At 42.9% G+C, this 27,331-nt stretch overlaps 1 long non-coding RNA gene across 2 annotated transcripts in view; it reads right to left on the bottom strand.

The window, feature by feature from the left end:
- LOC141047996 (uncharacterized) overlaps positions 1-24,387 on the bottom strand; it is a 29,205-nt gene extending 4,818 nt beyond the window's left edge. The window contains exon 1 of one of the 2 annotated variants that reach the window (XR_012219936.1): positions 24,071-24,387. This is a non-coding gene — a long non-coding RNA (uncharacterized lncRNA). The remainder of the gene's footprint in view (positions 1-24,070) is intronic. The other variant, XR_012219935.1, reaches the window with a different exon arrangement.
- Between the last annotated feature and the right edge of the window lie 2,944 nt (positions 24,388-27,331).

Raw genomic sequence — 27,331 nt, 5'->3', positions numbered from 1 at the left:
GAAGGGGGTCAATGCCATGGATAAGGCACTACCGGGGACCAGAATATATGATAACATAAAGATACATATATACACACAGATACAATATATTAATAAATAATGATAATATAAATATAATGAATATAAATATATGAAGTGACCGTGCTATAATGTATTGCCAAATTTGTATTAATAAAGTGCAAGGTATAGATATAGTGCAGCAAAACGGTTGTGCAGCAATATATATGTAAAATAATAAATAGTGCAACAAAACATATTAAACATAAAAAGAGCAATATGTGGCTCAAGTGCAAACAATTGAAGTGGATCACTATAAAGAAGTTGCACAAAAACAAAAAGTGAAAATAAACAATCAATGTTGCGTGTAATACCTATATGCTGCAGGGGTCCCCGGGATGTGCCAGCCCCGACGCGCGCTTCAGCGTCTCTTCGTCAGGGGGTGGCATCATTCAGGATTGGGGTTTTTTTTAAAAGGCAAGGTAACCAATGAGGGGAGAGTGAGTATGATTTGACGCGCGCTAGCCTCATCTGCTGCCAGGCAACCCCATGTTGCTAGTCCACGTGTCCTGGGGCTGTGGGAGAGGGACTTTTTTTCATCTGATGATGACTCCCATCTAATGTATCGTGTTCTATTATGGGCACATTACATTGATGATATTTTTTTCATATGGCAGGGCTCTGCTGAGTCCTTGGAACTATTTATGTCACATTTGAATAATAGTTCTTTGAATATCCATCTTACATATCATTATGATAGTAGTAGTATTGAATTTTTTGATTTAACGGTTAGGCATTATGTTAATAATATTCTTCAAACCGATATCTACAGAAAACAAACATCAACAATCTCTTTACTACATGCATCTTCTTCCCATCCTATGTCCCTTGTACGGTCTATTCCAGTAAGTCAATTTCTGAGACTTAGAAGGATATGCTCCAATGACCTTGATTTTGAGAGGAGGGCTGAAGAATTGAAATCTCGTTTTCTAGATCGTGGTTATAGTCATCGTTGAATTAAAAGAGCATTTAATAGAGCAAGATACACATCTAGAAATGACTTATTATATTCTAGGACTAAGATGGCTACATCCTCAGTAGTTCGGTTTATTACAAATTATATTCAAAATCAGAAGCTGAGGGAAATATTGCAACAATCATGGCCTATTTTAATGGCTGACCAAACTCTGTCAAAATATCTGACGGAGTATCCTAGTATAACTTTTTGTCATTCTCGGAATCTTCGTGACACTTTAGTGAGAATGTAAATCAACAGCCGCGGAGACACCATCACATGTTTCTCAACGCAAGCAATTACATGTTTTACATGTTTTTGCATATTTCCCATAAGGGATGAGGGCATTGCTCTAGAATCACTGCATTGAGAAACATGTGATGGTGTCTCCGCAGTGTCGGATGTTGATCTCCATGAGGTCACTCATCCTCATTTTCGCAGTCTTTTTACTAGGCATTGCTCCTACTAGCCAGTTTCCTACTCCACACAGATGAGGGGCAATACCACGAAACAGCTGTCTGTGGATGGATACCATGTTTTGGCATAGGTGGTTTCCTTCATTGGAGACTGCCCTTCCCGTGGTTGTTACTTCCCGGTGAAAGACCTGGCTAGTCATTGCTTGCGTTGAGAAACATGTGATGGTGTCTTCGCGGCTGTTGATTTACATGTTTTTGCATATTTCCCATAAGGGATGGGGCATTGCTCTAGAATCACTGCGTTGAGAAACATGTGATGGTGTCTCCGCAGTGTCGGATGTTGATCTCCATGAGGTCACTCATCCTCATTTTCGCAGACTTTAGTGAGAAGTCATTATCAATATGAGTCCAAACCTACTTTTTTGTCACAGATTCAACAAAAAAATGGCTCTTTTCTATGTGGTCATTGTGTCGCTTGTCCGAATATAGATAAAATTGACACTTTTACCGACTCTTCTGGATCTAAGAGTTATTGTATTAAACATCATATCAGTTGTGACACTAAAACAGTCTTTATTATGCAACCTGCCCGTGCTCAAAAATCTATGTGGGTTTAACCACTAGACAACTAAAAGTTAGAGTAAGGCAGCACGTGATTGGGATTAATGCTGCAAAAAACAAGAATGATCTTTCTGCCTTAAAAACCATCCCGAGGCATTTTAAACAATTTCACAACTGTGATTCAAGTAAATTTCGTGTCAGAGGTATTGATTTGATTCCATATTCTATACGTGGAGGCAAAATAAGTCAGAAATTAGCACAGATGGAGACTAGATGGATATCGATGTTAAATTCAATACATCCATTGGGCCTTAATGAGAGTATCAGCTATGTTCCTTTTCTTTGACCACCTTGTCATCCAGCATTATATATTTTATATATGTTCTTACTTATTCTTATGGGCATTGTATTAGCATATATTTTATTGTACTTTTATTTAATTATATAGGTCCTACACAAAAATATATATAGTATGGTCATGAATAACACTACTGTTTTTACATATTATAATATATATATTTTTGATTTTTATAGTAATTTATTTCTTCTTACTTTGATGGTTTCTCTCTGTGGCATCCTGGCTTCGTCAGGTGGCGCTGCCGTGGTGAAAAAATGCAACAAAGAATAAAGAAAAAAAAGAATGAAACAAATTATACTATAGTTATCTGGCTTACCTTTCTATATATATTTATTTTTAATTTATTCTATATATTTTTATCATTTATATTATTTTTTGTTTATTTTTTATTTTTTATTATTACACAGTGTTTATTATTTTTATTTTTTATTATTATTTTCATTATTTTTTATTTTTCTGATTTTCATATTTATTTTATTTTTCTTATTTTGATTTTGTTTTTGATACACATTGTTATTATTATTATTTGCATTTATCCTTTATTTGTGCCGATGGATATATGTATTTATGTATATGTTGTGGCCAGTTACAATAATCTATTATTCATGACTATTTAATTTATATTTGTAATTATATGCTATTATTCATTGGTTTTTGTTTACATGATGTAGGACCTGTTGTACCATGTGATGGTTTTAATCCAATCCTGAGCCTCTTATCTATTGTTGGTAGTCACAGGACCTTTGTACCATGTGACTACATTGCCCAATGATAGTGGATTGAGTAGCACACGCCCTGACGTCACTCTCCCGGGGATCCCGCCCGCTTTGTCTGCGTCCCTCTGCGCCGCATCATACCGCTGCGACGTAGGTGGGATACACGTGGACTAGTGATGTGGGGTTGCCTGGCAGCAGATGAGGCTAGCGCGCATCATATCATACTCACTCTCCCCTCATTGGTTACCTTGCCTTTTAAAAAAACCCTCAATCCTGGATGACGTCACCCCCTGACGAAAGTACGCCGAAATGCGCGTCGGGGCTGGCACATCTCGGGGACCCCTGCAGCATATAGGTATTACATGCAACATTGATTGTTTATTTTCACTTTTTGTTTTTGTGCAACTTCTTTATAGTGATTCACTTCAATTGTATGCACTTGAGCCACATATTGCTCTTTTTATGTTTAATATGTTTTGTTGCACTATTTATTATTTTACATATACAGTGGGGCAAAAAAGTATTTAGTCAGTCAGCAATAGTGCAAGTTCCACCACTTAAAAAGATGAGAGGCGTCTGTAATTTACATCATAGGTAGACCTCAACTATGGGAGACAAACTGAGAAAAAAAAAAATCCAGAAAATCACATTGTCTGTTTTTTTTAAATTTTATTTGCATATTATGGTGGAAAATAAGTATTTGGTCAGAAACAAAATTTCATCTCAATACTTTGTGATATATCCTTTGTTGGCAATGACAGAGGTCAAACGTTTTCTGTAAGTCTTCACAAGGTTGCCACACACTGTTGTTGGTATGTTGGCCCATTCCTCCATGCAGATCTCCTCTAGAGCAGTGATGTTTTTGGCTTTTCGCTTGGCAACACGGACTTTCAACTCCCTCCAAAGGTTTTCTATAGGGTTGAGATCTGGAGACTGGCTAGGCCACTCCAGGACCTTGAAATGCTTCTTACGAAGCCACTCCTTCGTTGCCCTGGTGGTATGCTTTGGATCATTGTCATGTTGAAAGACCCAGCCACGTTTCATCTTCAATGCCCTTGCTGATGGAAGGAGGTTTGCACTCAAAATCTCACGATACATGGCCCCATTCATTCTTTCATGTACCCGGATCAGTCGTCCTGGCCCCTTTGCAGAGAAACAGCCCCAAAGCATGATGTTTCCACCACCATGCTTTACAGTAGGTATGGTGTTTGATGGATGCAACTCAGTATTCTTTTTCCTCCAAACACGACAAGTTGTGTTTCTACCAAACAGTTCCAGTTTGGTTTCATCAGACCATAGGACATTCTCCCAAAACTCCTCTGGATCATCCAAATGCTCTCTAGCAAACTTCAGACGGGCCCGGACATGTACAGGCTTAAGCAGTGGGACACGTCTGGCACTGCAGGATCTGAGTCCATGGTGGCGTAGTGTGTTACTTATGGTAGGCCTTGTTACATTGGTCCCAGCTCTCTGCAGTTCATTCACTAGGTCTCCCCGCGTGGTTCTGGGATTTTTGCTCACCGTTCTTGTGATCATTCTGACCTCACGGGGTGGGATTTTGCGTGGAGCACCAGATCGAGGGAGATTATCAGTGGTCTTGTATGTCTTCCATTTTCTAATTATTGCTCCCACAGTTGATTTCTTCACTCCAAGCTGGTTGGCTATTGCAGATTCAGTCTTCCCAGCCTGGTGCAGGGCTACAATTTTGTTTCTGGTGTCCTTTGACAGCTCTTTGGTCTTCACCATAGTGGAGTTTGGAGTCACTGTTTGAGGGTGTGCACAGGTGTCTTTTTATACTGATAACAAGTTTAAACAGGTGCCATTACTACAGGTAATGAGTGGAGGAAAGAGGAGACTCTTAAAGAAGAAGTTACAGGTCTGTGAGAGCCAGAAATCTTGATTGCTTGTTTCTGACCAAATACTTATTTTCCACCATAATATGCAAATAAAATGAAAAAAAAAAAAACAGACAATGTGATTTTCTGGATTTTTTTTATCTCAGTTTGTCTCCCATAGTTGAGGTCTACCTATGATGTAAATTACAGACGCCTCTCATCTTTTTAAGTGGTGGAACTTGCACTATTGCTGACTGACTAAATACTTTTTTGCCCCACTGTATATTGCTGCACAACCGTTTTGCTGCACTATATCTATACCTTGCACTTTATTAATACAAATTTGGCAATACATTATAGCATGGTCACTTTATATATTTATAATCATTATATTTATATTATCATTATTTATTAATATATTGTATCTGTGTGTATATATGTATCTTTATGTTATCATATATTCTGGTCCCCGGTAGTGCCTTATCCATGGCATTGACCCCCTTCATACATATTTTATTTATATATATGCTAATTATCAATAAAGTAACTTTGGACATTTTCTCGGTGGTTTTGTTGGTTCTTCCTACATTCCTTGTCAGATTCATCTTGGACTGCGAAATTTACGATTTGACTTGATGACCCAGGCATGTTATGTGGGAAGAGCTACATTGACTAATGTGAAGTGTGGCCTGCTGCATCATTCACTTTTGGTGGGAGTGAAGGACACAAGGAAAGGGGTTCTTCCTGATCAGGAGCCAGCACTTGACGACTCAGTGCTTGCATTTTTTGAAACTTCAGAAGAGGAGGGCATATTTGCTGGAGTCTGTTTCAGCAAAGTAAGCCAAAACCAGTTACTGATGCTCCGGCTTTAAAAGCGTTTAATCTACTGCCAGAAAAGGTAGCCTTCCAGGCGTTCCGGAGCCAGACCATGACGCAGGCTCAACACCTCCTGCCTTAGCTGCTATTGTGCTTTTGCCACTACCAGCAAATGCAACACCACCATCAGCACCAGCTGGCCCCCCCACACCCACGTCCGCAGCCTCTTCCACCAAACTTCAAAATGATGCAGAACATGAACCCAAAATAACATCAGATATATGGTACTGTATCATAAGCGTACAGTTCTATACAGTCAAAGAATGATTGTCAGTCTCCCTATATATACCATCAGTAACACAGAGATGCACACAGACTCAGTATGGATTAGACAAGAATATAAAAAGTAGAAAAAGTGTACAGTATCATCAGATAGCAGGTATTTATAGTATAGTTTAAACATTCTAAATCTCCGTAGATATTTCAGGAGGCAGACACAGATGCTCTCAGGCTCAGTATGGATTACAACACAATATAAAAAGCCGTAAAACGGTAATGGATCTGAAGAGTACATCTGTACACAGTGTAGGGGTCATTGTTGTCAATCTCAGTATTTATTTATACAGTCAGAAAATAACTCTCACGTGGTCAGTGTGGATTAGACCAGAATATAAAAAGCAGTAAATGGGTAATGTATCACAAGCGTAGAGCTGTATACACTAGTGATGGGGTAATTTTTAAATGTACATCTAAATTGCAGGAGTAACCCACAGACTGTTACACGCTTAGGATGGATCACACCACAATATACAGTAACAAGAAGATTCACAAGAAATAATCACACGTGGGACAATGTTCCAGGTGTCAATGATACACTTAGAGTGGTGGGTGGAGGAGGACTTCCTGGCAGAAAGGGTACAGTATCACCAGATACCAGGTATATATAGCATAGTTTAAACATTAAAAATGTATGTCTATATATTCAGGAGTAGTGTTGAGCCACCCCGCTAGTGTTCCAGTTAGTTTTGGTTCGTCGAACACGAGGCAAGTTCGTTGAATGTTTGTCGAACATTCGACGAACAAAGTCGAACACCATTGAAAACAATGGCAGGCAAACACAAACACATAGAAAACAATTACAAAACACCTTAAAAGGTGTCCCAAAGCAGACAAAATGCTCAGACTATAAAAATAACATATGGAAAACGGCAACTACAGTACATATAGAAAAGAGGTGGAGGAGTTAAAGGGGGAGGAGGAGACACAGATATAGGCATGTCATGCCCTTATGAAGTCAAGAAAGGCTAGAATAAAAATGTAAAATACCAAAAAACTGTAGAAATCTGACATCGAAGACGATCATATACCGTCGGACTTCCCACCATAAATTAGGCCAACTGCCGATGGGGCGGCGTTATTCCTACGAACCTCCGAACAGCGTCCATGAAGGCAAAGTGATTGGTTTCCGGGGCAGTATGGTTGCAAAGCTGAACCTTAAAGGAATGTCCAGAAGGGCACCACCAGGAGTGGAGCCTGCGGCTTAATTCGACTCCACCCAGGAAACCTCAACCATGCCAGCTACAGAAAAGATGGACAGATTGCAAGCTTTGTTGATTCTGTGGGTGGTGGTGGATATCCGTTTTTAGTTATGCTAGCGATTTGTCAGCTTAATTCCATTAACGAACGAGACTCCGGCATGCCCCCGCAGTATGCGTCAAGCTTACTAGAGGGACACGCGAGGCTCTGGCAACCGAGATCAATCAATAACAGGTCTGTCATGCCCTTACATGTTCGGGGCTGCATGCGCGCTACACTGAAAGGACCAGCATGTGTCTCTTACAGGTGCAGATAACCCGCTGAACCCCATTAGTGATGGGGATCTGGGATTAAAATTCTTCCCAGCGAACGACGATTTCCCAGTAAGTGCAGGTCAACCGGAATTCTGGAATTAGGCCTAACCGGCATTACAGAAAAAAGGGAAAAAAAAAAAAAAGGGCACAAACCACAGATGCTGTAGCTTCCTTAACAGCTGGGCTCCTATGCTTAGTAGCACGGAGTTCTTACATAAACAGGCGGCATAGCTTGGTTTACTGGTGGGCTCCTCTGCTGAGTAGTAGACAGTGCTACAAGGCCCAAAAGGATTTTCTGGACAAGATGCGGTAAAAAATAATTATAAACACACAAGGCGTAGCTCCTTGACAGGTGTACTACACCGCTTGCAGCCACACACCACTACTATGCCATGAAACAGTCTATTAACATTGAAAACCATTATTAATGTGAAAATGAAGTTACGCTTTTGGTGAACGAACCGTTCTCGAACGGAACCTTGAACAGCCGAATTTTAAGCAAAGTGTTCGAGTTCGACGAATGGCTCGAACACCTCCCAAAACAGCTGGAATTTTAACAGGGCGAACAGGTCGACTCGAACACCGCTCAACTCTAATAAGGAGGCAGACTCAGACATTCTCAGGCCCAGTATGGATTTCACAAGATTGTAGAAAGCAGAGAAAGGGTACAGTATTACCCGGTAACAGGTATATATAGCATAGTTTAAACATTAAAAGTCTGCGTGTATATTTCCGGAGTCCGACAAAGACACTCACAGCCTCAGTATGGATTAGACAAGAATCTAAAAAGTAGAAAAAGGGTTATGTATTCGAAGCGTACACCAGTATACACTGTTGGGCTATTTTTCAATCTTCATATATATTTCAGTCTCAGTAAGACAGTCCAGACTCTCCTCAAGAGGAAATGAGATGGATACAAGTGCAGACGGAAAGTCAAGTGATTAGTAATTCTAAAATTTCTGCAATCACGGTAAAAACTTCTGGGAGAATTCTCAGAGGCGATACTGACCCTCAATTACTTTGTCTGTGGAGACAGCGAAAACAGTTCTTGTGAAGAAAGGTTTGCTGTATCGCAGTACTGTGGATCACATCACCATTACTCGTCTCCATCAAATTTTGGTCACAGGGAGAGATGTAGACATGGTCCTCACTGCCTATCATGATCTGTCAGGTAGCTTTGGAGTGCAAAAGACACAAGTCACAGGCCGTAGGATTGGATTGGCATGAGAGGACACATTTAAAAATGTGGGCAGGAATGTCACATGTCTGTGAGTCAGAAAACCGTGAAAGCTGATGATAAACCACCACTGCATCTCATTGTGAGTCTACGTCCATAACAAATGGAAGCCATTAATCATCTGAAGATAGAGCCCAGCAGGACAGGGCATAGCTACGTCTTAACCATCATTTCACCAAATTTGTATTGGCAGTCCCAGTGAAATATTTAACAGGCCAGACTACACAGTGGTGGAGCAGGGAGAGGTAAGTATTGCAAGTGCTGGTGCCCTGAGCGAGCAGGGGGGACCCACTCGTGGGCGGCAGTACTGGCACAGGGCCCCTCATAGTACGCCGGTGTGTCTGACGGTGGGTATGCACCCCCACCATCAGAGACACTTGATTCTACTATGAGGGACCTTGTGCCAGTGCCGTTGCCAAAGCGTGTGCCCACCCACCTGTCCAGGGCAAAGGCACTCACATGGATGCGTGCGCCAGGTGGTGACCCCGGCCCTGTGGGGGGAGGCAGCCCAGTTAGGGAGGTGGAGAAAATGGCATATGTTGATGTTGGACATTCAGAAGCTGCAAATGGAGTAATTGGAGAAGTCCGCGGAAGAGGAGGACAAAAGCAAGCCATTTTTCGGGCAACCTACGTGTCAGTTGTGTAGGGTGGGACAAAATCCTTTGAATCCCATCCATGGTTCATTTTAATAAAGGTTAGGTCATCAATATTTTGGGTCGACAGACGGGTCCTTTTTTCTGTCAGGATTGATCCAGCAGCAATGAAGACTCGTTCAGATAACACATTAGCAGCAGGGCAAGCGAGCTCCTGTAAGGCATATTGTGCCAATTCAGGCCAGGTATCAAGTTTACTGGCCCAATAGTCAAAGGGGAATGACCGGTGAGGGAGAACATCGATATGTGATGAGAAGTAGTTTGTTACCATAGTTGACAACTGCTGTCTCCTGTCACTTTTGATCGATGCAGTTTACCAGTCGTGTGAGCGGTACTTGAAAAATCAGTCCACAACATGGTCATGAAAACCCTTTGTCCAACGCCACTTCGGCTGTGTGCAACATGAACACCTCTTCCATGTTGCCCCCTACGGCTCGTTGGAAAAACATCACCGCCGCTATGTACTGGGAATGCTTCAAACAAATAGTTTTCCAGAGTTGCTTGTTTGTTAGCCAATATTATCTCTAGGTTCTCCTGTGGCATGATGTTTTGGAATTTGCCTTTATAGTGTGGAACCAGGATGCTGGCCAACCAGTAGTCGTCATCGTTCATCATTTTGGCAATGCGGGGGTCCCTTTTTAGGATCTGCAAGGCATAATCAGACATGTGGGCCAATGTTCCAGGTGTCAATGATGCACTGCGAGTGCTGGGTGGAGGAGCATTTTCTGGCAAATCAACATCCCTCCAGTCACACACAAACCCTGTACCTGACCTTGCCACGCAAACATCTTTTCTTGTCCCCTGAGAAGCATCCTCCTCCCCAAAATAATCATCCCCATCATCCTCCTCCTCTTCCTCCACCTCGTCCACGTGACTTCCCTGAGCAGACAATGGCTGACTGTCATCAAGACTTCCCCCCTCCTCTTCCTCCTCGACTGCAGACGCCTGCTCCTTAATGTGCGTCAAAGTTTGCAAGAGCAGATGCATAAGTGGGATGCTCATGCTTATGGTGGCATCGTCTGCGCTTACCAGCAGTTTGCATTCCTCAAAACACTGAAGGACTTTACAGAGGTCTTTCAGCTTTGACCACTGCACACCAGACATCTCCATGTCTGCCTGCAAACTGCCTGCCCGTGTATCCTCCCACAAATGAATTACAGCCTGGCTCTGTTCGCACAGCCTCTGAACCATGTGTATGGTGGAGTTCCACCTTGTTGCAATGTCGATAAATAGGCGGTGCTTGGGAAGGTGGAGCAATCGCTGCAGATTCTGCATACGACTGGAGTGTATGGGCGACTGGCGGATGTGCGAGCACAGTCTTCAAACCTTATGGAGCAGGGCTGTTAACTCCGGATAATTATTGAGGAAGCACTGCACCACCAGGTTCAAGGTGTGAGCCAGGCAAGGTATGTGTCTGAGTTTTGAAAGGGCTATGGCTGCCACAAAATTCCGGCCGTTATCACCAACTACCTTGCCTGCCTCAAGATGTAGACTGCCCAGCCATGACTCAGTTTGCCGCTGCAAGTAGTCGGCCAGTACCTCCGCGGTGTGTCTGTTGTCGCCCAAACACATCATCTTCAACACAGCGTGCTGACGCTTACCACTAGCTGTTCGATAGTGGGACAACTTGTGTGCAACACTGGCAGCTGCGGATGGAGTGCTCATGTGACTGCACTCTGTGGACGAGCTTTCACTTCTGGAGGAGTAGGGCGAGGAGGGTCGAATGCCTACAGCCAACTGTTTCCTATATCATGGGCTAGGCAGCACTGTCCCACTGCCGCTGTCCCCTGTGTACCCTGCATCCACCACATTAACCCAGTGCGCAGTGATGGACACGTAACAGCCCTGGCCATGCCTTCTGGACCATGCATCTGTTGTGAGGTGCACCTTTCCACTCACTGATTGCTTGAGTGCATGGACAATGCGGTCTTTCACATGCACATGGAGAGCTGGGATAGCTTTTTACGAAAAGTAGTGCCGAATGGGTAGGTCATAGCATGTACTGCGTAGGCCATGAGCTCACGGAAAGCTTTGCTTTCAACCAACCGGTAGAGCATCATCTCTAACAAGATTAGTTTGGTAATGTGGCCGTTCAAAGCCAGTGTACGTGGATGAGAGGATGATTACTTTATTGTCCTGCTCAGAGTCTCTGGTAGGGTGGGCTGGACTTGAGAGCTTCATATGGTGGAACAAGCGGTGGACATGGCAGACTGAGAGAGGGTTGTTGATGGTGATGGTGTTGGTTGGTGTTGCTGATGGCCTAGATTTAGTCTTTGGTAGCAATAACATTGTGATTCCATGACTGCTTTGCCCTTGCGACGACACCTTGACATTTGATGCTGGTGGTGAGCTAACCGGTGGGCTTACAGTGGGGGAAGCGATGTAGCATTGTTGACTACCTTCATTCGGAGCAGGTGCACATGTGGTACGTGAGGTTTGGTATTCCGTCCACACTTGCAAGTGCATGGTGGTTAAATGTCTAAGCATGCAACTGGTATTCAAATTTTTCAGATTTTTCCCTCAGCTAAAGGTCTTTGCGCACTTCTTACAGATAACCTTGGCCTGATCATGAGGATTTTGTTCAAAAAAGTGCCACACTACACTCTTCCTACTATGGAAGACATTTTGAGACCTTGCACGCTGTGCTAATTTGACCTTCTGGCCAAGCTGTCCTGCAACTTTTGTTTTTAGTAACACGTTTTTGGACTGCTACGGTCATGCCAGATAACAGCTGTTGCGATGTCGTTGCCTGCTGCGGATCCTTCTCCTCTTCTGAGCTACTGGCAGCGGCACCCTCTTCCCCCAATGAATGCCAATCTGGGTCAACAACTGGGTCATCCATCTCCTCCTCTTCAATTTCATGTGCAACTTCCTCTGTGTCACCGTGTAAGGTGGTATAGTATGCGGGAAGGGGCACCTGAGTTTCATCAGGGTCTATTTCTTCCTCAGTACACTTCGAGGACAATGCAGTGCTATGAGTGAATGTAGCAGCAGAAAAACCTAGCAGTGGCTGTGCATCAGTGCACTCCATGTCAGATTCATCTTGGACTGGGGAATTCACGATTTGACTTGTTAACCCAGGCATGATATGTGAAAAGAGCTTCATGGAGTAATCAGTATTGTGGCCTGCCACATCCTTCACTTTTGGTAGGCGTGAAGGACACAAGGAAAGGTGTTGTTCCTGACCAGGAGCCTCCACTGACAACTCAGTGCTTTTATTTTTTGAAACTTCAGAAGAGGAAGCGAGAGAGTTGGAGGCTGTGTCAGCAATGTAAGCCAAAACTTGTTCCTGAAGCTCCGGCTTTAGAAGTGGTTTACCTTCTCCCAGAAAAGAGAGCCTTCAAGGCCTTGTGGAGCCAGACGATGACGCAGGCTCAACACCTCCTGCCTTAGGTGCTATTGTGCTTTTGCCACTACCAACAGATGCAACACCACCATCGGGACCAGCCCACTTCCATGGCTTCTTCCAACATACTTCCTCATTTTTGTGAAAAAGTACCCAAAATACCACCAGCCATATGGTACTGTAAAACAAGGTAGAAGGTGTATCTACTATTAGTAAGAAGTTGAATCTCACGATAGATTTGAGGACGCTGAACTATTGTCTCAGGCCCAGTAGAGATTACACCTCAATGTAACAGGCTGAAATTGGATGGTGTATGACAAGGTGGAGGGTGTCTATAGGATTGGTGAGAATTTGAATCTCACTAGAGATTTGAGGACACTGAACTATTGTCTCAGGCCCAGGAGAGATTACACCTCAATGTAACAGCCTTAAATTCGATGGTGTATGACAAGGTGGAGGGTGTGTATAGGATTGGTGAGAATTGGGATCTCACTAGAAATTTGAGGACGCTGACAATGATGATCTCAGTCCAAGAATGGACGCAGGCAGCCTAATAAGCAGGACTGCTGCACACACAAAAAGGGTGGAAAAATGAACGCTTGGTAACTGTGCAGAAAAGAGGAAGAAAAGTATTTTTGCTTTTAAAAAACCAGTTTGCACAGCAGTGTCAAACAGCAATGCAGCTATCAGGGAGCCTTATAAGGCAGCCTAATAGCCAACAGAGCTGATGCACAAAAATAGAGCCTCCCCTGTCACTGCACACAAAGTGTTGTGTTGTAAGTGGAAATCGCTAACAGCAGAAGCAGTTTTTTGGTTCTTCTTCCCTGCCTAACGCTCTCCCTTATTCTGAATCAGTAGCAGCAACCTCTCCCTAATGCTAAGATTGGCAGATTTAAGATGGCGGTCGGCCTTCATGCCCTTTTATAGCCCCTGTGACGCCACACAAAGCCAGCCAATCACTTGCATGCCCTTCTCAAAGAGCGTGGTGACCGATGCCTATGTCATTGCGTTGCCCACAGTGTGCATCCTCCATCATCGGCTGAAAAAGGGCGCTGGAAGCATCTTTTGAAACGCGACTTTGGTGCTCTGGTCGCCGACCTCGTGGCCGACCTCACGCTATGGTTGGATTTCATTTCATGAATCCCGACTTCAGCGAAAGTCGCCGACTTTTGAATATGACCGACCCGTTTTGGTCAACTCTAGTTAGAGGGAGAAAGCAGTGACCACTGTGCATTTTTTAAAACTAATAAAGTCATCTTTTTGATAATTGCTTTTTGTAATATAAAATATTACACAGAGCTCTAATTGGTCAGTTTTGATAAACCCTTCCTATATGTTCACAAGTCTCAGCCAGTGAAGGAGCTCAGCTGACTGAAGCATCATAGTCTATAAAGTGGCAAAAATTACACCAGAAATGTTCTCCAGTGACATGGGACATCTCTGTAATAATTTATGTTACTTCTCTGCTGTATATTATGATGACTGTCGGTTGCTATCTTTTATGATGACAGTCGTTTGTGCTCTTTTATGATTGCTTCCGGTTGCGCTCTTTTTTTTGCATCTCCCTGCGAAGCTCCACCCACTCTTCAAAAATGCCACTGATGCAGACAGGACTGGTGGACATACGGGAAAACTCTCATTCTGGCAAAACTGAACAATCAGCGCTGAGTGTATTCATTTATACTACAAAAAGCAACAATAAAAATATGTTTTATGAAACAGGAAAAAATGAATTTTGCTCAAATACATGAAATATAACAATGTAAAATATAGTCATGTCTGAATTGTGATATTTGCTCCATTAAAACCTTGAGCAATTCCATAAAAAAGCATTAAGTAAACATTAAAAATTTAGGTGAGGGGACTAAAATGAAGTTTGTATGAGGATCCTGGAACCAGCTCCATTCTAGACATTTCAGTGCTGAACTGTCTACATCAGAGGTGATTTTTTGAGGTCCTCGCTCCACCGATTCTGATCTAGTCACCTCAACACTTAACTATCTACAGCAGAGTTGTTAAAATGAGGTCCTCAAAAAATCCCATCCGATGTAGTCAGCTCAGCACTGAAGCATCTAGATCGGAGTGGCTACAGTGAAATCCTCAAAACATCAACTCCGATCTAGTCACCTCACTAGTGAGCCGTCTAGAAAGGAGTGGCTAAAATAAGGAGCTCAAAAAATCAACTGCAATCTAGGCGCAACTATGTGCCAACATCAGCCGTTACCATTGACCAATCACAAAGCTCTAACAATTTTTTTTTTAAAATAAACCACTGCTGCTGGTGTGTAGAGGCAGGGTTTACACACATAGCTCTGTCTATATCTCTGTCTATATATTTAGTCTAGTTTGGACCGACTGATATTCTGGATTTCTCACATATATAACCCATTTCCGACATCGGGTGTAATAGTATGCCAATAACAGACATCCTTTTGAACAGCTGACATGCCCAGAATAGCCAAGGGTGGAATCGCAATCCACCCGCGGCTATTATCCAGTTAATTGCCAATGTCAAATTCTGACAGCGGCATTCAACATGCACTTCAGGAAATCGTGCCGGAAATCCGCCCACCGGTGACCCCGTCACGTGATCACGGGTCACCTATGGGTTGACATGACAAGCAGAGATCTCCTGGAGACCTCTATGGTTGTCACTGCCGGCTTGCTGTGAGCGCTACCCAGTGGTCGGCTCTCATAGCAAATGAGTAATTCAGCTACATAAAGGCGAACTGATCATCGCCTGTATGTAGCAGAGCTGATGAGGTTATGGCAGCTTCTAGTATCCCATGGAGACTATAGAAGCATGCCAAAAGTTTAAAAAAAGTTTTTAAAAATATATAAAAATAAATTAAAAAGTTCAAATCACCCCCCTTTTGCCCCATTCAAAATAAACCAATTTAAAAAAATCAAACATACACACATTTTGTATCGCTGAGTTCAGAATAACCCGATCTATCAATAAAAAAGATTAACCTGATTGCTAAACGGCGTAGCGAGAAAAAAGTCAAAACCCCAGAATAACGTTTTTTTGGTTGCCATGACATTGCATTAAAATTCAATAACGGGCAATCAAAAGAAATTATCCCAACCTGAAGACACGTTTCCAGGATTGCGGGTATAGCAACAGGTGTATAGGGAGGGGCTATGACAGGGCAAGAAGAACGGCACGCAGGGATTTATTATACCCTCGGGTAGATCTTGGCAGAAGGGATGGTGTGAGTGGTGGAGCCTCTGGTAATTCTGGTTCTGTTCATTTTATCTCGACCTATAACCATGAGTGGGACCATATGAGGGAAATTCTCACCTAACACTGGACTGTATTGAGCTCCGAACCTTCATTAAATCAGGCCATTGGAGATTATCCTCTGATGACTTCAATGAGGTCCAAAAACTTAAAAGATCTCCTTTTTGGGAGCCATTATGTTCCTGCACCAACTAATCCATTTGGTACTAGGGGCCAAGTAGCCGGCTCTGTCCCGTGCGGCCACTGTCTTGCTTGCCAGAATGTTTCATGATGCTCTACAACTCTGATAGATCAAGAGAATTTTGGATTACCCAACGTATATCATGTGGTAGTACTAATGTTTTTTACTACGCTATATGTGGGTGTCCCATGATATACGTTGGTTTAACCTCAAGAGAACTACGTGTGAGAGTCCGTGAGCATGTGCGTGACATTCTGGCGGCCAAAACAGTGACCGATCTCTCTACCCTGAAGATGACCCCTCGTCACTTTAAGTTGGTGCACAACTGTGACCCACAAACGTTCATGGTGAGAGGAATCGATTGTGTCCATTTAGGGATCAGAGCCAGGTACTATAAGAGAATTTTGCCCCAAAGAGAGACAAAGTGGATTGTCACTCTAGACACGGTCACCCCGAAAGGTCTCAACGAGTCTCTGAGCTTTGCCCCCTTCTTGTGGTCATTTTTTTGTCATTTTTTCTCTTTGCCATTTCCACCACTGCATATATCTTCCCATGTCTGTGGTTTTTATTTTGTTTTTAACTTTATATGTTTTTTCCTTTTAGTTTCTCTTCACTTTTGGCTGTTCTGGACAAATGGAACCGTTACTGTCCCTTTCTTTATTCCAGCCATGTGGCTGCAATAGAACTGGATTTCTACGAAAATTTTACCCCGACTTGGATTCATCTACGTGACTTGAAATAATATCTTCGTTCCCTCCCCCCTTTTTCTCATTTATAAGAGGTGTTTTATGATTGATGTCTTGTAACTATTAATATGGATAGAATGGGGGATCTGTATTTATGAGTCATTTAAATATTGATTATCTTTCTGGTCAATGTAGCTATTCTATACTGGACAATAGGACTATAATTGTGCCTGATTGTTTTTTGTTTTTAAATCTTCACATATGCAATTGTACTCCTATATGCACCATGACCTTTGTTCATATCGGTGCTTTCATATAGTGGCTGTGCGCATGCGGTATGTGCCCTCCATGCATCCTCCCCATGGGGTCGGCACCCTTTGAGCCTGTGGCGCAGGTGCTGTGGCTGAGTGCCCCCGCTCATGCGCTCCAGTGCTGGACGTCTGACTGCATGTTGGAGGACCTGGCGGTGGCGCAGCGCATGCGCCGATATGGCCACTTTGATTGGTTTACCTATGTCACATGTTTAGACATGTGACTGCTACCATGGATACAAAATGTCCTTTGCCCGATCAAGCTGTATCTCTTTGAGGGGAATTTTTCCACTGTCTGGGGCACCTGGGCACCACAGGGTAAGCTCTCCCTTTGCTACAGTCATATGTAAAAGTTTGGGCACCCCTATTAATGTTAACCTTTTTTCTTTATAACAATTTTGGTTTTTGCAACAGGTATTTCAGTTTCATATATCTAATAACTGATGGACTCAGTTATATTTCTGGATTCAAATGAGGTTTATTGTACTAACAGAAAATGTGCAATCTGCATTTAAACAAAATTTGACCGGTGCAAAAGTATGGGCACCCTTATCATTTTCTTGATTTGAACACTGCTAACTACTTTTTACTGACTTCCTGAAGCACTAAATTGGTTTTGTAACCTCATTGAGCTTTGAACTTCATAGCCAGGTGTATCAAATCATGAGAAAAGGTATTTAAGGTGGCCACTTGCAAGTAGTTCTCCTATTTGATTCTCCTATGAAGAGTGGCATCATGGGCTCCTCAAAACAACTCTCAAATGATCTGAAAACAAAGATTATTCAACATAGCTTTTCTGGGGAAGGATACAAAAAGTTGTCTCAGAGATTTATCCTGTCAGTTTCCACTGTGAGGAACATAGTAAGGAAATGGAAGAACACAGGTACAGTTCTTGTTAAGCCCAGAAGTGGCAGGCCAAGAAAAATATCAGAAAGGCAGAGAAGAAGAATGGTGAGAACAGTCAAGGACAATCCACAGACCACCTCCAAAGACCTGCAGCATCATCTTGCTGCAGATGGTGTCACTGTGCATCGGTCAACAATACAGCGCATGCATAACGCCTTTTTGTATGACCAAACAACTCAATCTTTGTTTCATCAGTCCACAGGACCTTCTTCCAAGATGTAACTGGCTTGTCCAAATGTGCTTTTGCATACCTCAGCCGACTCTGTTTGTGGCGTGCTTGCAGAAACGGCTTCTTTCGCATCACTCTCCCATACAGCTTCTCCTTGTGCAAAGTGCGCCGTATTGTTGACCGATGCACAGTGACACCATCTGCAGCAAGATGATGCTGCAGGTCTTTGGAGGTGGTCTGTGGATTGTCCTTGACTGTTCTCACCATTCTTCTTCTCTGCCTTTCTGATATTTTTCTTGGCCTGGCACTTCTGGGCTTAACAAGAACTGTACCTGTGTTCTTCCATTTCCTTACTATGTTCCTCACAGTGGAAACTGACTGGTTAAATCTCTGAGACAACTTTTTGTATCCTTCCCCTGAAAAGCTATGTTGAATAATCTTTTTTTCAGATCATTTGAGAGTTGTTTTGAGGAGCCCATGATGCCACTCTTCATAGGAGAATCAAATAGGAGAACTACTTGCAAGTGGCCACCTTAAATACCTTTTCTCATGATTTGATACACCTGGCTATGAAGTTCAAAGCTCAATGAAGTTACAAAACCAATTTAGTGCTTCAGGAAGTCAGTAAAAAGTAGTTAGGAGTGTCCAAATCAAGAAAATGATAAGGGTGCCCATACTTTTGCACCGGTCAAATTTTGTTTAAATGCAGATTGCACATTTTCTGTTAGTACAATAAACCTCATTTGAATCCAGAAATATAACTGAGTCCATCAGTTATTAGATATATGAAACTGAAATACCTGTTGCAAAAACCAAAATTGTTATAAAGAAAAAAGGTTAACATTAATAGGGGTGCCCAAACTTTTACATATGACTGTATATATTTGCCATTATGGCGTGACTATGTTTTTTATGGGACCGCTTTACCGCTACTCCTCCTCATCATGATGAGTCAGCCCCGTGGGTTCGCTGTCTTCTCAGACCTATTATGGTTGTGATTACAATGAGTGTAGGCAGCGACGCTATATTTACATGCTATCTGGGCTCTCTACAGAGTATGGTGCAGCTTTTTGGTGCAGTGGGTTAAGAGTCACCCCCTTTTGCTTTCCCTCCTGGCTTTTGGTGTCAGTTATTTATGTGCAATTTTGCTATGGATATTTATTGTACACATTTGTTAAAATAAAGTTGGATATATTTCTCTAAAATCCATTTTGGATTCAATTGCTCTGTGTATATACATATCTTGTATCGCTGAGGTCAGAATCACCCGATCTATTAATAAAAAAGATTAACCTGATTGCTAAACGGCGTAGCGAGAAAAAAGTCAAAACCCCAGAATTACGTTTTTTTTGGTTGCCATGACATTGCATTAAAATTCAATAACGGGCAATCGAAAGAAATTATCTGTGCCAAAATGTTATCATTAAAAAAGTCAGCTCGGTGCACAAAAAAATAATCCTTCACCCAACCAGAGAACATGAAAAATGGAGACGCTACGGGTATCAGAAAATGGTGCATTTTTTTTTAAATAAAGTTAGAAATTTTTTTTCACCACTTAGATAAAAAAGAACCTAGACATGTTTGGTGTCTATGAACTTATAAATGACCTTTAGAATCATAATGGAAGGTCAGTTTTAGCATTTAGTGAACCTAGTAAAAATGCAAAACAAAAAACAAGTGTGGGATTGCACTTTTTTTTGCAATTTCACCACACTTGGAATTTTTTTCCTATTTTCTAGTACACAACATGGTAAAACCAATGGCGTCGGTCAAAAGTACAACTCATCCCACAAGAAACAAGCCCTCACATGGCCATTTTGACCAAAAATGAAAAATTTATGGCTCCAATACTGGGAGCAAAAAAATCAAATTGGAAAACCAAAAATACCTCTTGCCATTGTAGGGTCAGTAGGCCGGACTGGGGAGTGGTCCCTCTGTATACCACGCAGTAACGTAAAGACACAAGATGGAGGCAGTTTTCGGGTGCAACAGGTCCAAGTTTATTTTCCGCAGTCCGAATGATGGCTCTGACAACACACCGCAATTTCTTAAAGGCCCTCCGTTTCCAGGCCCCGATACACAAACACCGTACTTTCACTTGGGACGTAGATACACACATCGTCCCTTTCTCAGCTTAGTGACGTTACTGCTAGTTTGGTCACTGTGGCCGCCTTAGGCTTGTACACCAACAGTCATTTTACTGGTCAGCTGTCGTCATCAAATTCGGTATGCTTTCCCTCAGGACCTCGTCTGTACTGCGGTACTTCGTGTCAGGACCACCCCCCTGACTTCTTCTCTCCTCAGTCCCCTGGTTGAGCTTTCTTCACAACACCCACTTTGCCACAGGCTCCTCTCCTCTTGAGCTCCTCCTGGGGACTGGAACTTTCTGGAACCCTCCTGTCAAATTTATAACTTTCCCGGTTCCCTGTAACTCCAGCCCCCAGGACCAATGGTTTCTAAAGCCCTAAGCTGCTGTCAAGTCCTGAACTCACACTCCTCCCTGCCATCTTGTGGTCAACCCCAGGTACTGCAGGTCACCTACACTTTCCTAGCTGTTTCCCCACGGTCATCACTGCTATCTGCCAAAAATGTGCAAACCCTCCTTCCTACTTGCTGACAAGTCCGTCCTTCAGGTCATCTTCCCTACATCATTAAGGGGTTAAGGACCCCCATTTCAGGCCTAAGTAAACCCTTTAGAAGGCTTATTTTGATTGTCAAGTCCACCTCTCCAGCTGAACCTGCAACATTTAGGCCCCCCGAGAGTACGGATGCCACCACAAGTGAGTAGTGTGGAGTCTGGCCATGTCCGGTATTTTTGTAACTTGCTTGTCGTAGTACTTTTGGTGCCGATTTTGCATCCTGTTCCTTATTTCCTACAAAAAAGGGATTCCATCTCAATGAGGAAATTGATCTTCCCTCATTCTGTCCCTCTCACCCCTTCACACTACAGCCATTTTTTTTTTTTAACGTTTCCGGTTTTTCCTCCTCTTCTTTTCAGAGACATATCTTATTGTTCTGTCAATATAGCTGTATGATGGCTTGTTTTTTTGGGACGAGTTGTACTTTTGTCATTCATTTTACCACATAATATACTGGAAAATGTGAAAAAAAAGCAAGTGGGTAGAAATTGTGAAAAAAATGCAATTCTGACACTTTTTTGGGATTTGTTTTTACAGCTTAGATTTTATGGTAAAATGACCTTGAAATATAATTCTGCCCATCAGTGCGATTACAGCAATACCCAACATGTTCATTTTTTTAAATTATTTTAGAGCAGAAAAAAATCAGAAGTTTGCCAAAAAATATTGAGGGTTGTGTCGTCATTTTCTGAGACTAGTAACTTTTTCACTTTTCAGTCTAGGAGCTGTGTGATGGCTTCTTTTTTTGGGTGGCGAGACAATGTTTTCATTGATGCTATATTGGGATAGAAGTGACATTTTGATCGCTGCATTTTTTGTGGTATTGCAACAAACAAAAAGACAAAATTTTGGTGTTCTTGAATTTTTCTTCATTTACATTGTTTACCAATTTGGTTAATTGTTTTTATATTTTAATCTATCGGACTTTTCTGAAGACAGCGATAACACGTGTGTTATTTTTTCTTCAATTTTTTATTTTTAAAGGTGATTTGATGGTTTATTTTATTTTTTTACTTTTCACTGTTCTTAATAGTCCCCTTAGGGGACTTGAAACTGTGATCGTCTGATTGCTTCTGCTATATACAGCAGTACTATAGCATTGTTGCAGATAGCAAAATTCATGGTCTCCTTTGAAGCCTGGCCTCAGGCAGGGTTTGGTTTCAAAGGAGCTCCATAATGACAAGCATGGAGGTCTTCAACAGACTTCCGGCTGTCAAAGCAACCACTGAACACTTCACAGGTGTGACGATGGACACAAAGAATGATGTGCATGCATGTCGGACATGCTAAATGCCACTGTCAGAGTGTGACAACGGCTTTTAACAGCTTAACAGTCACGTGCGGAGGTTCACTCCTCCCATAATTGTTAGTCTATGTTCCCTCCATGAGATTTTGGTACATTTTTGATGCTGCATGTTTTTGTTGCATGAAAAATTCAGTGTCTTACAATTCTAGCACAGTGGATGGTATTTCTAGAAATCTTCTGCTGCTTCTTTTAAATACTGTGTAAAGTGATCTGCATTTTTCAAATCAGCAGCAAATCAATTTCACTTTCGGGGACGCGGAATTTTATGTGCAGATTGTCCCATAGACCTGCATTAGGTGTGGAAAATCCTCAGGTAAAAAATGCACATACATCCATAGTACGTTTCCACAAGGCTCACGCTGTATATTACGGACAACAATTGTATCACAATGCACGGACTGGTAAGTGGCTCTACTGACCCTAATGTGACAGCATGTATTTCTGTGCAACTGTCACACTCGGGTCAGGAGAACCGCCAGTTAGTCCACACACTCTGATGAGAATGTCATCTGTGTTATACGGCCTTCTCACTGTGCCATGAAACTTTGTATTTCTTCACCAGACAGGCACAAGTTTTTGCAGTGCCCCCTAGGGTTGGGGTTACTCGATACCCGGCCAGTAGATCCTTCAGGTGATATATCACAGCAGCAGTGACCCGGTCCATGACCCTGGGCATGCAACGTAAATATTTGATGGGGGTAGTAGTTTATGGGGAAATATATTTGTAATGCCACCCATGGTGTTCGGCAATTAAGGTGATAGCCGACACTACAAAAGAGACCGCTGGGGCTGTTGGTGATGCAGCAGAGTTGTTACAGCTCTCCACAGGCAGTGTTAGGCCCCATGGCAGTTGTAGGTGTAAAAGATGATGGTGGTGGTTGCGGTGCAAGGCAGGTGATGCAGTAAATAAATCCAAGGACACAGCAGAGTGCAGTTTCTACACTTTTAGGCTGTGTGCCCACGTAGCAATTTTTAAGCATTTTTGCCGCGATTTTCAGCGTGAAAACGCTGCGAAAACATTTAAAAATCGTGTACAGAACGCCCCCCATGCATTCCTATGGCATTCTGCACATGCTGTGCTAATGCTGCGCTTCTTTCCGCGGCGGAATCGCATCGCGGAAAAAATCGCAGCATGCTCATTCTTTTGTGCGGAATAGCAAAGAATTGCCGCGATTCCGCACCCATAGGAATGCATGAAAATCGCTTACTTCCCACATGTGGCTATGCCCACCATGCGGGAAGTTAAGCGTCTCATGTGCGGTTGGTACCCACGGTGTGGAGGAGAGGAGACTGTCCTCCAGGCCCTGGGTACCATACCCCTGTAAAAAAAAGAATAAAAAATAAAAAAATCGGGGTATATTTACCTTCCGGCGTCCCGCGCTGCATTCCCGGCCTAAGCGTTCCCAGTAATGCCTTGCGGCAAGGCCCTGTAATGACATCACAGGTCTCGCAAGGCATTACTGGGAACGCTGAGGCCCGGGATGGCAGCGCGGGACGCCGGAAGGTAAGTATACCCCGATTTTTTATTTTTTTTTTTAGCATTCTATCTTTTACTATTGATGCCGCATAGGCAGCCTCAATAGTAAAAACCTGGTCACACTTGTCAAACACTATGTTTGACGAGTGTGACCAACCTGTCAATTACTTTCCAAGCGATGCTTCAATTCGCTTGGAAAGTGCTTGAATATCGCACGCGAAAATCACGGCAAAATCGCGATCATAATCGCGGTAAAATCGCGGTAAAACCGCGCAATTTCTGGGAAGGAGTCCGGTTTTTAGTGAGCGTTTTAAAACGCTACGTGGGCACATAGCCTTACTCACAGCTCACCAGTTACATTCCCCAGCAGGGTGCTGTGTCCTCGGGGTTAGTGGTCCAGCCAGCTCTCAAGTAATTTGGGGTACACCGTGTCAGAACCTGCTCTGCTCACCGCTCTACATGCTGCTCTCTGCGCTGTTCCACACCAGTGCCAGACTGCAGTCCGTAGCTCGCTCTTTCCTTTTATCCCCCTGCTGCTAAGTGCTCTTTTCTGGCTCTCCTTATCCCCTTCCTGTCAGCAGGAAGCTACATCTCCCTAGGGCTTCCCCCAGGCTTCAGGTGAATGTCCGCGCCTCTCAGGTTTCCCCCCGGGAACAGAGGATGCAGCCTTTTCAGTTCCAGACCCGGCATGCTGGTACCCGCGGTTCGGTCTATCTCCTTACAATTGTAAGGGCGGGGTCACACTGCGTTATGGCAGTCCGATAGATGTACTGCACTACAACGTGGTATAGCGTGACGTAACACAGTCCATTAATGCTGCCTTTATCCCCCATTATCGGGCGCATCGCTAATGCATACCATAATCGGCATGTGCTAGAGATTTGTCGTCATTCTGTGACGGAGCCTCGGACGCGGGCTGCACTGTCCGAGGCTCCGTCACCGCTAGTGCAGATGAATCATCTGTGCTAGTGGTATAGCATAACGCAAACATGTTATGCTATAATGTTAACGCAGCCCGTCAACACTATGCATTGAACGGACTGCTTTAACGCAGTGTGACCCTAGCCTAAGGGGTTGTTTGTCGTCCGGCAACTATTTCTCCCTTCTCCTCCATACACTGGATCCCTCCTGTATTCTCTGTGAGAGAGTCATTGCCAGACTCTGCTGGAATGGGCCACGTTCACACATTCAGTATTTGGTCAGTATTTTACCTCAGTATTTGTAAGCCATAATCATGAATGGAACATTCAGAGGAAAATTATAATAGAAACACCTCACCACTTCTGTATTTTTCACCCACTCCTGGTTTTGGCTTACAAAAGCTGAGGTAAAATACTGACCACATACTGAACATGTGAACGTGGCCTAAGAACAAAATCAGACATGCCAGGTGCTCGTCTCTCCTGACATCATCTGTCAGGGGGAAGGCCCCATACACATTAGGCTGTGTTCATACGTCTAGTAATCATCAGAATCCAGCAGAAATCTGTTTAAAAAAAAACAAAAGTTCTGCAGACCAAATTTTTGGTCCAGTTAAACAACTAAATTTGCTTTTTTAACATTAAAGTTTATGGATAACGGATCTGTTTAATAACCATCTGTTTTGTTCCATTTGAAACTGATCCAGTGAGAAAAAAATCAGATTCTTTTCAAAGGAAAGAAAAACTGATGGCTTTTTTGACTTCAGTATCAGTGCCTGGCCTTCCTGCCGCCACTTCTGTCGCCAGCCGGTGTTGCGCCTTTGTTGCGGGTGATGTGGGGAGACAGTTCTAATTTTTGTTCTCTGGGACTTGTAGTTCCATTCATACTGGGTGACATAGAGTTAACTGCTGTGTGGGTTGTGCCTTAGGTGCTATTGTGCTTTTGCCACTACCAACAGATGCAACACCACCATCGGGACCAGCCCACTTCCATGGCTTCTTCCAACATACTTCCTCATTTTTGTGAAAAAGTACCCAAAATACCACCAGCCATATGGTACTGTAAAACAAGGTAGAAGGTGTATCTACTATTAGTAAGAAGTTGAATCTCACGATAGATTTGAGGACGCTGAACTATTGTCTCAGGCCCAGTAGAGATTACACCTCAATGTAACAGGCTGAAATTGGATGGTGTATGACAAGGTGGAGGGTGTCTATAGGATTGGTGAGAATTTGAATCTCACTAGAGATTTGAGGACACTGAACTATTGTCTCAGGCCCAGGAGAGATTACACCTCAATGTAACAGCCTTAAATTCGATGGTGTATGACAAGGTGGAGGGTGTGTATAGGATTGGTGAGAATTGGGATCTCACTAGAAATTTGAGGACGCTGACAATGATGATCTCAGTCCAAGAATGGACGCAGGCAGCCTAATAAGCAGGACTGCTGCACACACAAAAAGGGTGGAAAAATGAACGCTTGGTAACTGTGCAGAAAAGAGGAAGAAAAGTATTTTTGCTTTTAAAAAACCAGTTTGCACAGCAGTGTCAAACAGCAATGCAGCTATCAGGGAGCCTTATAAGGCAGCCTAATAGCCAACAGAGCTGATGCACAAAAATAGAGCCTCCCCTGTCACTGCACACAAAGTGTTGTGTTGTAAGTGGAAATCGCTAACAGCAGAAGCAGTTTTTTGGTTCTTCTTCCCTGCCTAACGCTCTCCCTTATTCTGAATCAGTAGCAGCAACCTCTCCCTAATGCTAAGATTGGCAGATTTAAGATGGCGGTCGGCCTTCATGCCCTTTTATAGCCCCTGTGACGCCACACAAAGCCAGCCAATCACTTGCATGCCCTTCTCAAAGAGCGTGGTGACCGATGCCTATGTCATTGCGTTGCCCACAGTGTGCATCCTCCATCATCGGCTGAAAAAGGGCGCTGGAAGCATCTTTTGAAACGCGACTTTGGTGCTCTGGTCGCCGACCTCGTGGCCGACCTCACGCTATGGTTGGATTTCATTTCATGAATCCCGACTTCAGCGAAAGTCGCCGACTTTTGAATATGACCGACCCGTTTTGGTCAACTCTAGTTAGAGGGAGAAAGCAGTGACCACTGTGCATTTTTTAAAACTAATAAAGTCATCTTTTTGATAATTGCTTTTTGTAATATAAAATATTACACAGAGCTCTAATTGGTCAGTTTTGATAAACCCTTCCTATATGTTCACAAGTCTCAGCCAGTGAAGGAGCTCAGCTGACTGAAGCATCATAGTCTATAAAGTGGCAAAAATTACACCAGAAATGTTCTCCAGTGACATGGGACATCTCTGTAATAATTTATGTTACTTCTCTGCTGTATATTATGATGACTGTCGGTTGCTATCTTTTATGATGACAGTCGTTTGTGCTCTTTTATGATTGCTTCCGGTTGCGCTCTTTTTTTTGCATCTCCCTGCGAAGCTCCACCCACTCTTCAAAAATGCCACTGATGCAGACAGGACTGGTGGACATACGGGAAAACTCTCATTCTGGCAAAACTGAACAATCAGCGCTGAGTGTATTCATTTATACTACAAAAAGCAACAATAAAAATATGTTTTATGAAACAGGAAAAAATGAATTTTGCTCAAATACATGAAATATAACAATGTAAAATATAGTCATGTCTGAATTGTGATATTTGCTCCATTAAAACCT

This window comes from Dendrobates tinctorius, unplaced genomic scaffold, assembly GCF_039654945.1.
Source record: "Dendrobates tinctorius isolate UK_male_01 unplaced genomic scaffold, ASM3965494v1 ptg000131l, whole genome shotgun sequence".
In the NCBI taxonomy this organism is placed as follows: Eukaryota; Metazoa; Chordata; class Amphibia; order Anura; family Dendrobatidae; genus Dendrobates; species Dendrobates tinctorius.
Note: the sequence above shows the minus strand (reverse complement) of the source record. Positions and strands in the feature narration are given on the sequence as shown.